This window comes from Choloepus didactylus, chromosome 25 (genome assembly GCF_015220235.1).
Source record: "Choloepus didactylus isolate mChoDid1 chromosome 25, mChoDid1.pri, whole genome shotgun sequence".
NCBI classification, from domain to species: Eukaryota; Metazoa; Chordata; class Mammalia; order Pilosa; family Megalonychidae; genus Choloepus; species Choloepus didactylus.
The window spans coordinates 7,537,558-7,551,506 of NC_051331.1; the positions used below are offsets into that span (position 1 = coordinate 7,537,558).

The window sequence follows — 13,949 nt, forward strand, 5'->3', positions numbered from 1 at the left end:
TTCTTCCCCCAGTTTTCCTCTTTGCTCTTCTACTGTCGCCCCACCTTTTGGGTTGGGACCCCTCAGTTCTCTTCCTCCCTTCTGTTCCTTTTTCCTGTGTTGTTTTGTTTTTTTTTGCTGCTGCTTCTTTCTTCGCCCTTTCCCTTTCTATAATTTCTTTCTGCTTTTGTTTTCTTACAAATTGAAACAGAGATGGCTGGTTAATTTTTAGCCTCCACTCAGCTACGCCCAATTTACTGCCGCCTTTGAAACCTAAACGGGCGCACTCTATGATTAAGGAAGACAGAAATGTGTTTACATTATGCCTAACCAAGTTGTAATGAGAGGGCTACCGAGCCTTTCGTGTGTGTGTGTGTGTGTGTGTGTGTGTGTGTGTGTGTGTGCGCGCACGTGTTTTCCTTTCCTTTCCAGTTTTCTTTTCTTCTTCCCTCTCATCTCCCTTCTTTCTCTCTTTATCCGAAGGTGAGAGAACGTGGCTTAATTTCAACTCTTGCAAATGTTCTTTCCTGCAAGTGCGGGTGTGTGTGCGTGTGTGTTTTCCTTCCTGTTCATTCACAAAAAAAAAGGAAAAGAGATTCAGAACCGCTGTGATCTCCCCTGGCCTGCTTGGGGAAGCTGAGAGGAGTGGGCATGGTTCGGCTGAATCCAGAAATAAAACTTGGGGTGAAGGGGGCTTTCAGCCGCGCATCGGTCATTGGTCATGGTGGGGGGATTAGTGGGTATACTTGCTGTGCTCGGGAGCTCTGGGGGGGAAGGGTCAAGGGTCAAGGCCACACTGTGGTCTGTCTTCTTGTGCCTTCTCTCTGAATTTCGTAGCCGCCTAGAGGCAGTGGACACCCCCTGTCCCCCAGACCCCGCCTCCGTGGTTCTTTCTAGGCCTGTAGCGGATTCTCTGTGAACTTCACGAGCCTTCACACAGACAAGCCACCTGCCAGTACCGCTCACCCACTTGAGCTTGAAGGGGTTTTTTTTTGTGTCATTCTTTTTCTTTCTGGAAAAGAGACTTAAGCCACCAGAAAAAAAGGCATCCCCGGGTTTTCTGTCCAAGTCGGAGCTAGGAGGGTGTGTTGGAGGTGGACTGGGGAAAGCCGCAAGCCACCACAGGGACTTTGCCAGTGGCTCCCACGGGTAGTTCCTCCAAAAGGGGACCCTACTGGCTTCAGAGTGAGGGGCCCAAGCCCCTCCGCCATGGGAACCTCTCCTGTCCTCCCTAAGCTGGTTTCCTCTTACCCTGCCTCCTAGCTGGATGGGTCCTTGTAGTTGAGTTTGTATTTCCCTGGTCTCGTTTATTTTAGGACAGACTCTGGCCAGCTCCAGTGTGGGGTCATCCCGAGAAGAAGTCTTCCAGCCACGCTCTCTGGCTGCTGGGCTGACTGGGCAGGTGACGGGAGGGGAGCACAGCCTCCCACCCCCACCCAGCTTGCGTGGCCAGGGCCCCTCCGTCGGGGCAAAAGCCGAGTCGAGACCCGAGGGTGTCTTTTCCTAGAATTCATATCTCCAGACTCCAGAGAGTTTGGGTGCAAGTAGGATTTTCCCGGCTGGACTTGCTGGAATTTGTGCTGGCCTGGTTGAAGAGGACTGGGGCAAGTTGGGGTACCCTAGACGGCAAGTGGGGCCTCCTTTGGTCTCTCTTCCGTGAAGGAGGGTAGGTGGGTGGTCTCGAGACCCAGCTCAGCTGGCCCAGCCTGCTGTAGAAGGTCTTCTCCACTTGCTCGGCCGCCAAACCCAGTGTCGGTCAAGGGTGCCCTCTTCTCTGGGTCCTCTCGGCAGGCCAGCCAGTTGTCCCAGTGTGCACTGGGGGTCAGGGGCTGGGGTGGGGAGGGCCCCGAGAAGAGTTGTTCCAGACTCTGGGAAGAAAGGCCTTTGCGTCTTTTCAATCTGGACTGCCGCAGTGAATCGGGTGAACCTGCCGTGGTGGGTTGGGGGGGTGGGGGGTGCGGCCTCACCTCCAGGTAGCCTCGCGGAGCCCCAGGTGAGGCTGCAAGACATGGGTGAGGTCAAGAGGGCATGAGGGGTGTGGGTCTGCCACCAGGAGCTGCATTTCCCAAACATGGGCTCAGACGGCCACCCCTGGTTCCATGTGGCGGCTGGGATGCGTGTGGACTCTGGCTGGAAAGATGTCGCATGATGTGTGTCCATCCACTCCTGGGAGGCATGGCAGAGGCCGGGTACAGTCAAGGAACCCTGGGGCGGGGAGGGGCGCATACATCTTCTGGGGGTGTCCTTCCATGAGACAGTGTGTCCCAGAGGAGGCGGGCATGGGGACACGCTGGGCCGGGACCGGAAGTCGGGCCTGTGCGAGGAAGGGTGGCTGAGCCTCTAGAAGTGGTACCCAGGTGCCCGGAGGTGAGCTCACACCTTTTGACCTTCCCAGAGACCTAAGCTTTGATGCCAGGGAAGGAAGAAATTCCAGAGCAGAAGCAGATCTTATTGAATGGACTGAAAGTTTCTCAGGGTCAGATCTCTCCGGCTGGTCTACTGTTTCGTTAGGCAATTTCCCACACCCTCTTCTCTGTGCTTCTGTACAATAAACTCCCATGTACCCACTGCCAGTGTCTGCAGTTTCCGATGTACGGCCAACCTTCCTCCATCCCTCCCTCCCTCCCTCCCTCCCTTCCTTCATTCCTTCATTCCTTCATTCCTTCATCCATCCATCCATCCATCCATCCATCCATATCTCTCATCTGTCTATCTACCTATCTACTTATCTGTTTATCTTTCTCTGTCATCCATCCATCCATCCATCCATCCATCCATCCCATCCTGTCCCTGCCCACACCATTCTTGTGACTTTTCATCTGTAAATATTTCTGTGCACATTTCTGAAGTTTGGGATTCTGGCAAAATGTAGCTACAGTACCATTATCTCAGCCTAAAAAATAATAATAAAAAAAGCCAACATCAGTATTTTCCTTAGTAACCTCAGAATGCTGGAACGCTAATTACTGCCTGATTTTTATTTTATAATCTGCCTGAGTCGGGATCCAAATAAGCTCCAGGCATTGCAACGGGCTGATAAGTCTCTCAAATCTCATAACGTTTGGTTCTCGTCCTCCTCCTTTTCTCCTTTTCCGGCAGTTTTTTGTTGTTGTTGAGGACACTGGGTCCTCAGCCCTGTGGGTTTCCCTCTGGTTTGCACTCTGCAGACGGCACCCTCCTGGGTCCGTCAGTCTGTCCAGGTCAGGGGCGGTCAGCCTTGGCCTTACCTGTCGCAAGAGATTGATTTGGCACCTGAGGATGTGGCTGTGTGAACTTTTGCAAGTGCCCGGTGGCCCTCCGTTGGGTCTGAGGGCTCCAAAGCCTCAGGACACGGTACTTCGCAGAGGGCGGTAGCTTTCGGGCATGAGGGTGGGCTCCCCGTCTCTGTCCTTCCTCGGGCTGACAGGCAGTGTATGCCCCATGCCAGCCCTGCCCAGGCACGGCCGGTCCCTGCCGATGTCCCCCGCAGTCCTTTGCTTGAGTTCTGAACATGAGCAGTGTGGGGGGGTCCTCTAAGGGTGCTTTCTCGAGGCCCAGGGCTGCTCCCATCCTGCCCCTGTGATGTGGCAGCGCCACCTGGTGCCAGGGCTGGCAAAGGCTGCAGGGCCTGGGAACCCGTTGGTAAAATTAGAGAGATCTCTGGATTGGCCTTGCCACCCTGTGTAGGGTCTCCTTTAGAACATTCCAGAAGAGATGTCACCGTCCCTCAGAGGTCGGCTTTGGTTGTGGCAAATTTCTTCCATATGTCTGACCGAAAGGATGGTGTGAGACTAACACGTAAAGATGGTGTGTTTGTACCAGGCCACCGCCGCGACTTCTGTTATTCTTGCAGTTGGGTGAGCCCGCGTCCGTCTGTCCCTCGAGAACCTTCACCCATTGGTCTTGTTTCTGACTCAAGGAACTGCCCGGGTTTGAGCTGGTTTCTCTGGGACACGGCAGCCTTTCGGATATCGGGTGTCGGAGGCGGCTTGCATGGCGCCTGTCCACTCCAGAAGCTGCCACTTCTGCAGGCCAAACATCGCCCGTCCCCTCCCTCCTCGAACCCAGTCCCCGGAGCCCTCGCCAGGTTGGTCACCCCTGCTGGGTCCTGGTCCCTCTTAGACCGGAGCGTTTGGGGTCGGAGGCTGAAACTCCAAACGCCGCCGGATCTCAGCCAACGTTGGTAGCTGCATAATTTGCAGGAGGGCTGAATAATTTGGGGGTGCAGTACAGAACGAAAATGCAGGGCCCCTTGTTCACGAGTTATTAGGAATCGTTGCCTGGCGATAGCAGAGTCCGGGTCGTGCAGTCGTGGTCTGCCCAGGCTGCCATCGCTGTGGCCCCTCCAGGTGTGTTAGTGTCACACGAGGTGTCCGCCTCTGAGAGCTGTGCGGGGATGACTGGTGTCCACAGGTATCTTCGTGGTGGGGACGGGTGACCCCAAAGGGGTGCTCAGAAGTGCCCAGGCCCGATTGCTCCCCTTGATCTCTTACTCAGACCCTTCCCCCGCTGTGGTCCCTTCTCCCAGGCCCTTGCCCCCTGCCCCTGCCCCCTCTGTCCTGAGCGCTGTCTGCCCCTGCTACCTGTTACTCCTCGGTGAAGTGCTCACTCCATGGGGTCAGGGGGAAGCTGTAGCCCAAGCCAGAGAGAGAATCACCCTCATCTGCCCTTGAGCCGGTGACACACCGGCCGTCACCTGACTGTGACCAGCTGTGCTCCGTTGCCGGCCCTGAGGAGACAGGGCCATTCATTCTGCAGCAGGAAGTGCTGCTGGACAGATGCGCAGAAGGACTTCCCGAGGCTTCAGTTGACTTTTCCGGCACTGCCAAAGGATGCCAGCATTTCCTTCATTCATGAAATCCCCACTTGGGGAGCCCCCAGGGAGCAAGGCAGGCCCTGCGCACACGTGCCCAACAGGGTTCAGGCGAAGGCCTTGGGATAACTTCCGGAGGGTTCCAGCGCCCAGGCGTGAGCCTGCGGTGACCTGCGGGGAGACCCGGCCTGGACACGTGGGGGGGTCGTGACGCGGTGGGGGTGGGAGGCAGGCTTGCCCCAGCCGTCCGCTGGCATGGCAGAGCCCCGAGGAAGGACGGGGTCCAAAGGGGCAACGAGGATGGCGTCCTGCTCGCCGTCCCCTTCTGGTGCCCGGTGGCAGCCGGGCCGAGCGGAGGGGACCTCTGAGCGCCACCCCCTGCCCGGGACAGAGGCGGCTGCCCCCCCAGCCTGCTCTCCCTTTCCTCTCGTCAGCCCCCTCCTGCCCGCTCCGTCTCAGAACCTGCCACGCTTCACTTATTTTGTCCTTCGCGGCCGATGCAGGGCCCTTTCAAAGGCCCGGGCCGTGTCAGCGCGGGGCTCGCACAAAAGGCCCCTTTGATTTCTTGTTTGTTTTCATTTGCCAGCGGAGGGGGAGGGGGCAGGAGAGAAAGAGCTTCTGGGTTGAAAAATTTTTTATTTGGGTTGCTTCATTTGCAGGGGAGCCGGCTCCCTGGAACTCTTCTCGGTCGGGGGCTCACTGGGGAGCCGGGGGGAGGCGGCAGGGTGCCCCCCAAGTGCTCCCAGGAGATGGGGGGGTGCAGCCAGGGCCTAACTGTCGGTTCGCAATGTGCACCCTTTGGTGCTGGGGGGTGGCTCAGTGTGGGGAGGATCTCCGGCCCCTGCAGAGGACGTGCTGGCAGCCGTGGATCGGAGCTCTCCTCAACCTGGGCACTGCTGTTTTCCCTTTTTTTTTTTTCTGGCCCAGCTTCCACTGTTTGTTCCCCCCCTGGTTAACCAGGGCAGAGGGGTGTGTGTGTGTGTGCGTGTGTGAGGTGGGGTGGGTGTGGGTCCTTCCAGTACCCTCCTGGAGGGTCAAGGCGGCATTTTGCCGGAAATACTACCTGCAGGCCTAGAACCAGACCCCGTCCTCCGGGGCCCCCCTCTCTCCCTGCACCTCAAGTCTCTCTGGATGGTGAGAACTTGCAGCTCCGACCCCCACCCCCAAGGATCCGGGAACCCCCACTGCTGCAGGACTTTGAGGGCAGGGCCGTGCCACCCTTGCCTGCCTCTGGGACCACACCGAGGTCCAGACACCCCCAGGGAAACGCTCGTGGGGGGCAGACTTCCAGCTCTCGTCCTTTTGGCTCCCACCTTGGGGCTCGGAAAGAGGGTGCCGGAGCCCGAGGCTCTGGGCACCAGGGAACCGTGCCCACTGGGTGAGGGGGGGCTCCGCAGGGCCTGCCTGGCAGACGGGAGGAGGAGGCTGGGGGGGGGGGCTGGGAGATAGATAAATATAGCCGATGGCATTTTTGATGATAGGTTTTTCTTGGCACCGAGGGCACCGTGGAAAACAGCCCGACAAACACCCGGGCCCGCCGGCCGCCGTCGCCATCTTAAGCGCATTCGAGCGGAGGGTTGGTGGCGTTTCTCCGAAGAGGGTCCCAGGGGCAGAGGGACTGTGGGCCAGGCCTCCCCCTTTGGGGGTGATTTTGTCTGTGTGGGTGCCTCAAATCTGATTTTCTGGCCTGCTGGGGATTAAAAAAATTTTTTTCTTTTGGTTTTGTTGCTTTGGGCAGGGAAGTAAGTGACGTGTCTTCATCTCTCCCTTCAGGGGTTGCACCCCAAGTGGCTCGTCTGCTCCCACACAGCGTCCGGGCTCACTGGTGGGGGTGCCCGGGCCCCCCATCCCCGTCCTCGATGCTTTGGTAAATGATCAGGCCTGGCCACTGCCACCGTCCCTGGCTCAGGGCTGTTACTCGTTGTCATTTGGGGCGTACCCCTCTGCGTTCCAGGGCACCCACCTGGGCACAGCTGCCCAGGCTCTGGCACATGCCTTGTCCCCCTTTGGTGAAAGTGGGGGGCACACCGAGAGGGTCGAATTCAGCTCATCTTTTGAGGGCCCGGTTTGGCCGATGCCCAGTGCTGGAAACCTCCCCAGTTCTCCCAACAGTGGTTCTAGTTTTAGGGCCATTGCTCATGGCTGGGCCTGTGTGTGCAGCCAACACACCTGGAGAGACCCATCTGTGGGGGGCAGACGGGGGGCGCTTCCTGGGCTCTGTCACGCCTGAATTGCATCTCGCAGGACGGTTCAGAATGAGCTGGGTTGTGTCAGCTGCCGGAGCCTTCTCGGCCTGCCCTGAGCTGATTTCCCCCGGTGGTGGCCGAATGATAAGGGACACGGCACCTCCTCCCGTCCCCACTGTTTGGAGAAGGAAGCTGACGTGCACAGATGTGGAGATGAGTTTCGGCCGAAGGGCCCCGGTCCCCAGGCTGTCGGGTGCTCCGGCCTGGCCGCTCCTGGAACCCCTGGCTCTGGCTGTGACCAAGCGGGCGGATCCCCTTGGGAACCCTCCTCGTGGCCTCCAGGCTGCTCTCAGCTTGGCTCAAGGGCTCCCCCAGCAGCTGGGCACCTGGTGGAGGCTCAGTGTGCAGCGGGCCCTGTCCTCCACACTGGCCGAGCGCCCCACTGGCCACCTGGAGCCGCGGGGAGGGGGCCGCACTTGACCTGCACAAAGAAGCTTCCAGAAGCGCAGGTGTGGGCCAGGCGGGTTTGGGATCGCAGATCTCCCGCTCTGGGGACCGGGCCCTGAGTCGCAGTTTAAAATAAAAAATGAACGGACTTATCCCAGTTAATCAGATGGTCGCTGGAAGTCTTGCAGTGATCTGCTCATCACATTTTCTGATCCCTCCACCAAGGCCCGTGCCCTTGGTCCCACTCTTCAGGTGTGAAAACTTCGGGGCTGTGTGTGTAAAAATTTCTCTTAGCACAGCAGGGCTGCACTTCTGGGGTTTCTCTCTTCCTGGGGAGCATCAGCGCCCCAGGAGTAGAATTTCCCAGCTGCGTGGCACTCCTGACATCTGGGCCCGGGAAAATTCTTGGCCGTGGGAATGGGAGGCTGTTGAGCAGCTTCCCTGGCCTCGACCTGCTCTCTCCGCCCCAGGTACACCTGCACCCCCGACCCCCAAGGTGTGACAGCCGAGAATGTCCCACAGATATTGCTAAACCTCCCCGAGCGTGAGAGCCCCTGGCCGGGGCAGTGAGCTGCCCTTCACCTCCGGCCTCGTCTTTTCTTTCCTCGGGCTCTGAGCAGGCACCTCGGCCCCTGGGTGTCCTGGACCCTGTCCCCATTGCCGACCACAGGCACCGGCCCGAAGCAGGCTCAGCCCTCTCCCCTGCAGGGGACCCAAGCCCACCTCCGAGCCCGCACCACGGATCCTCTCCTTTGCTTCCTGCCTGCAGGTGTCCCCACCCCCGGGTGCTGGGGCGGTGACCACCCTGCCCTGCCCCAGCCCAGGCGGGAATGAGGCTCGGTTACTTCCCTGCAGCGAGGGCACCGAGGCCACGGGTGCCACCTGGGCCCAAGCATGGCTCTTGGGTGAAAATGAAGTATCTTAATTTTTTTTTTTTATGTGACAGTCATCAAGCTCCTGCTTTGTACAAAGTTCAAACGGTAGAGAAACGTGAGAGGCAGGCTCCTCTCTGCACCCGAGAGGGCTCTCTTGACGGGTAATGGTAGGTTCTTCTAGTTGTTTCCCTAAGGTCACATACCCAGTAACTTCAGATGTAGATGCAGAGACATATAGGTAGATACAGGTAGATAAAGATGCAGGTATGGAGGTATGGACATACAGATGCACAGATAAATGGACATGGATACCTGTCGTGGGCCAAGTTGAATGGACTCTGTCCAGTTGCCACTGGAATCTTTTTTTATATATAATTTATTTATTCCCCTTTATTTATTTTTACATTTTTTATTGTGAAATATGACGTATATCCAGAACGGTGATAACTTTCAAAGTACAATTTAAGAGGTAATTAGCAAATTTCAAAGAATGTTATGGGTTACAGTTTCACAGTCTCAGTTATTTCCTTATAGTGAAATTAACATATATGTCAAAAGGTGATAACTTTCAAAGTATCATTTAGCAAGCAGTTATATAGGAAACTTCCAAAAATGTTTTGAGTTGCCGTACCGTAGTTTCAGTTGTTTCCTTATTGTGAAACATAACATATCTAAAAAAGGGACTAGCTTTCAAATTACAATTTAACAAGTAGCTGTAGAACACATTTCAAAGGATGCTATAGGTTACAGCTCCACCATTTCAGTTCTTTCCTTCTAGCTGTTCTAATACCCTAGCATCTAAAAAATATATGTATTTATATAACGATTCGGTATTTGTAATTCTTTGTTATATCCTGTCTTGTCGGTTGCTACTCCTCCCTCTCGTTTGATCACTTGCCCGGTCTTCAGGGGTGTCTGTGCAGTGAGCACCCTAACTCGTTCATGTTGAAGACGGTGTGTCGACAGTATGGCTGCAGCTGATAGTTGTTCTTAAAGAGGCGGTTGCCTCTGGGTTTGGGGACTTAGCTGGCATAGGAACATTCTGGAGGATTTAAGTTTCTGCAGAATAAACTTAGTGAGTGAAACTTTGGTAGAGTCTCAGGTAGGGACCTGGGTATTGACTTTTCCTACCCTCTGCCCTGGTCACCCCCTTGTCCCCGTCTTCTTTTCTCGACATGCCCTTCCTGGGGGAAAGGCACAGTGTGATTTTGAGGAAGCCGGGACCCCTTTCTGGGGCCTTCCTGCTGGCGGCATTGCCCAGGCAGCCGCGTCAGGCCAGGCCTCGGTCCTGGCCGTGCCAAAGGCCCCCACAGTTTGCAAGGCCAAAGTGAGGGTCCCCCCGCTGGGCCCCAGCCCCCAGCCCTCCCAGGTGGCCTTCCAGATCTTTCCTGGAAGGTGCAGGGGAGAGACCCCCTGCCAACTGGCCTGGCACCTGTGAGGCTTCTTTAGACGTTACAGCTCTCCATCTCCTTCCTCTGCTCCTTCTCTTCCTCCTCCTTCTTTTGCTCCTTTCTTTTCTTAAAATGGGGGATGAGGTGCCACTCAACCTAGTGCTTTATCTCATATGACGGAATTCTTTGGGTCTTCACGACACACAGCGGCCAGGCCAGTAGTGCGGCTGGGGCCTTCGGAAACGGGGCAGCAGACAGAGAGGGGGGTTCTGGATGGGGTTCAGGGCTGCTGGACAGACAGCCGGGAGGAGGAGGAGGGGGTCCCCTGGCGACTCCCCCGGCCTGGGCAGAGGCGTGTGGGGAACCTGGGGGGGATGCCCGGCAGCAGCCATGGGCAGGAGGCTGGCCTAGGCCACCCTTGGGAGCGTGTCCTGGTGAAGCCTGCAGATTGGATCCCCATTAGCGCATAATTATTATATAATGGGCGTCATTGCATAATGGCGGATTATATAATCTGCAGCCAGGAACACAGACAGGGTGTAATAGGTGTGGAGCCCCCGCTATAAATAGCCGCCAGCCCCACTCAGATGTGCCCACACCAGAGCTGCCCTATAAATCCCCGAGCAGTGACACCCTGCAGCTTTTGGGGCCTCATTTTTTTTTTTTTTTGGTGGGGGGGGATCGGTGGTAGGAGGCATCCGTGGCCCCACCCAGCCCCATGACATCATCGTTTCCATAGTAACAGCAGTGCTCTCCCAGGGGGACCAAGGGCCCTGAAAAAGAAGAGGCCGGTGGACAGAAAGCTGGGGGGGCGGTGGGGGTGCTGAGCCCAGGCCGACTGGGGGGGGGGTCCCTTGGGTGGAAGACTGGGATGGGGGGGACGGAGCAGGGAGCAGAGCGGAGCTAAACTGCCCCCCGTCCTCTCCACGGCTGGGGGGTGAAGGTGGCCAAACCCAGTTCTGCAACCCAGTCACGTCCTTGGCGGGGTGTGGCCGGCTCTGCTCCCCGAGTCCTCGGCCAGATTCGGCCTCAGTAATGGAAGAAATATGTGAGCAACTTGGCGAGTCTCAAAGAGCCTCGTGGAAGGGTTGGCGCCGGGAGCCAGGGGGCCAAGGCTCACGTTTGGGTCTCGGAAAGAAACTAGCTTGTGGGAATGTCATATGTTTCAGGCGTGGAGAGCTGGTCCTGATATCCCGGATGGGGAGAACCGGCCATCGGGTTGTCCCCGTTTGTCCAGGACTTTCCGGCTTCGGCACTGAAAACCTGGCATCTCGGGGATCCCCTCAGCCCTGGGCCAATGGGGGTGGTCACCCTGGGGCCGTGGTTCTCACCCGGGGGGGCGGTTTGCAGCGCAGGGGTCATTTGGCAATGTCTGGAGACGTTTTGGCTGTCACATGGGGAAGTGGGGGGGCTCCAGTGCACGGAATGCCCCCCTAACAAAGAACCACCAGCCCCAAACGCGGGCCAGGCTGCGGTAGAGAAGCCCCGTCCTAGAATGGGGCACGGGGACACTGCTTTGTTCCCTCTGCCCTGTCATAGACGGGGCCACTCGGCCGTCTTTCTGAATTCCCCCCAAGCTTTGACATGTTACATGTCGGGTTCTGGGACTGTGAGGCCTTTTCTAGGGAATTGGGGGGCTTCCGAGAAGGTCTTTCCCCTTTTCAAAGCTGAGGGGCCGTTTGCAAGATGACAGAGCCTAAAGGAAGCCCCTCCAGGCGGCAGGCCCTGGTATGGGGCCTTTTTGCCTGTTATTTAAAAAAAAAGCAACGGAAAAATCATTAAAGAATCTATTCCTTATTGCTTACAAAAGAGTTTCCAAAAGGCAAAACCTGCCCACTTCTCTGCCTTTTCGGCCAGCTGCTCCCGGGTGGACCTGCAGAGGCCGTGGCAGCTGCTGGGCCCACGGGGACAGCCTGAGTGTGCCAGTCCCAGGTGAGGACACGTCCCCATCAGAGCCAGTTTCCTATGCAGGGAAGCGTTGCGTGTTTGAGGAGCACGATATAGATACTACTGCTCTCAAATGTTTGGAAAACAGATAAATAGTTGGCTAGATGCCGGATGGATGGACGGACGGCTGGAGAGATAGATGGAAGGCTAGGTAGCTGGATGGGTAGGTAGATGGATGTATGGACAGACGGATGGATGGATAGACGGAAGGATACGGCAAATGAGGCAAAATTTCAAAAGTCGGTGGATCTGGGTTTCCAGGTGGGGGGAATCTGTTGGAGTTCTCTTTCTGGGCTTTGCATAATTTTTGCAGCGTTCCGGTAAGTTTGAAAATATTTCAAATTAAAAAGTTTTTTTTTTTAAAACCAGTTTCCCAGACCCAGCAGCCAGGGCTGGACTCTGCCACCCAAAGAGACTCCACAAACGAGCCAGATGAGGCAGGGAAGGGATCTGGGGGCTGCTGAATCCTCTTCTGGCATGTGGGGTCTGCAGAAATCTAGGTCCCGAACTACTGGGTGTCGTTTCTGGAAGATGACACTTTACATGGCATCCACGAGCGTGAAATGCTGTCACCGTGGGTATAGCACACATTTCCCTTTATCTGCTTTTAGAGCCCACTTAGTTTTCTACCTGGCTACCTGTGCTAGCTCAGGGTGGGGGCACAGACAATGGCCGAGATGGGGGGGAGTGTGGTCTCTTCTGACAGGTGAGCAGGAGGACCTGCTGGACACCCCTCTTTTATTTTTTTCCAAAATGAGCAAATGATTTTAGTACACACTTCTGCAAAGAAGATATGCAAATGTCCAATGAAAACATGAAAAAATGCTTGACATCTGTTCAGTTTGCTATTGCTGCCATTAAGCAAAATTCCAGAAACGGATTGGTTTTTATAAAGGGGGTTTATTTGGTTACAAAGTTACAGTCTTAAGTCCATAAAGTTGAACACCCCTTTTTAAAATGTGAATGGCAAATACTTCATTGGTAAATACATGGTTTCAGTGACAGTAATAATAAAGTCGCTTGAACAGGAGACAATTGTCAAGCCAAAAGAATAAACGCTTGCTAATCATCAGAAAATCTGCAGCCGATTTGGGGCTGTCACGTAGAAAGCCAAACGCGCGCTCGGAGGCCAAATCTGAAAGAAGCTAACATCCTCTTACGAATCCATAGAGAATGTTCTGGTCCATAGCATCTGGGATCTGTAGAATTCTGTAGATTATCACCTTCTAACCAAACATGAGCCATTGGCCCATAACTGTGGCTTTAAAACAAATCTGATGGCCTCTTGGTGAGGATTTTGTCCCCTTCCAAACCGATTACTCTTTTACAAATACTCGATTTCGGATCACTCGGGCTTTTTTTCAATCACATCGTCACCTCTTTGGAGTCCATAAAAATGTCCACTAAGATTTTCTGCAAAGACACTATCTGAATTTTGTAGGACCTGCAAACACATAGGTTTGTCCTACAATTATGCATTCCATTTTTGGGGTAATCGCAGGGCCTCCAGAAAAACACACCGAAAGCACGTCCCAAACCATACATGGGCGAGCCATAATTTTGGGTCTCCTGGGACCTGCAGAAATTCGCCAGGCCTCAAGTGGATCTAACCCTGCCCCGCATTTTGTGTGTCAAGCCCAACTTTTGAGTTTGGACTTGAGTTTGAGAGGGAGCTTCACGAGCATGAATGAGGAGACAGGGCCCCAAGGGCTGTGGGTAAGGCCCCGTCTGGAAGGCGGCTGCCTGGAGCAGTCTGGGTTTTGCACAAAGGCCGTCGGTCCAAGGAGTCGTGGTCCTCAGGATATGGCCAACGGGAGAGGCCCCTGGCTCAGAGAGCAGGGCCAGATTTCTCTCGCTTTATTTATGGGCTGGCGGTATACAAAGCGGGCCCAGCACACAGATCTCGGGCATGGCTTCAAATACATGCGTTTCTTTTAAATTAAACACATGCACACACGCATGCACACACACACACACACACACACACACAGTCTGTTGGAGCGATTCTGCTGCCCAGGAGTGTTCCTGGCCATGTGGGACCAGAACTGAGGATGATGGTTCTGAAGCCACTGTCTAATATTAGATTTTGTAACTCCGAGATTCATGAATGTAATTACGCAGATGCCAGCCCGGCTTGGCAAGGCCGCGTGGACTGTGCGCCTCTCTGACAAAGCTCTCTGGCTGCGGGGGCACCCCCCACCCCACCAGCGAGCCTGCCCGCCCGCCCCGCTTTGTGGACAGTGGGCAGAAGGCAGGTGCCCGCCTCCCCGGGCGTCCCCGTGGCCATGGAGCGAGCAGTCTGCCAAGTAAGGCCCCCGTTTCTACGGAAGTT

At 55.6% G+C, this 13,949-nt stretch overlaps 1 protein-coding gene across 8 annotated transcripts in view; it reads left to right on the plus strand.

The window, feature by feature from the left end:
* Positions 1-13,949, plus strand: part of NFIX (nuclear factor I X) — an 84,386-nt gene that overhangs the window by 28,859 nt on the left and 41,578 nt on the right. The window lies entirely within an intron of this gene.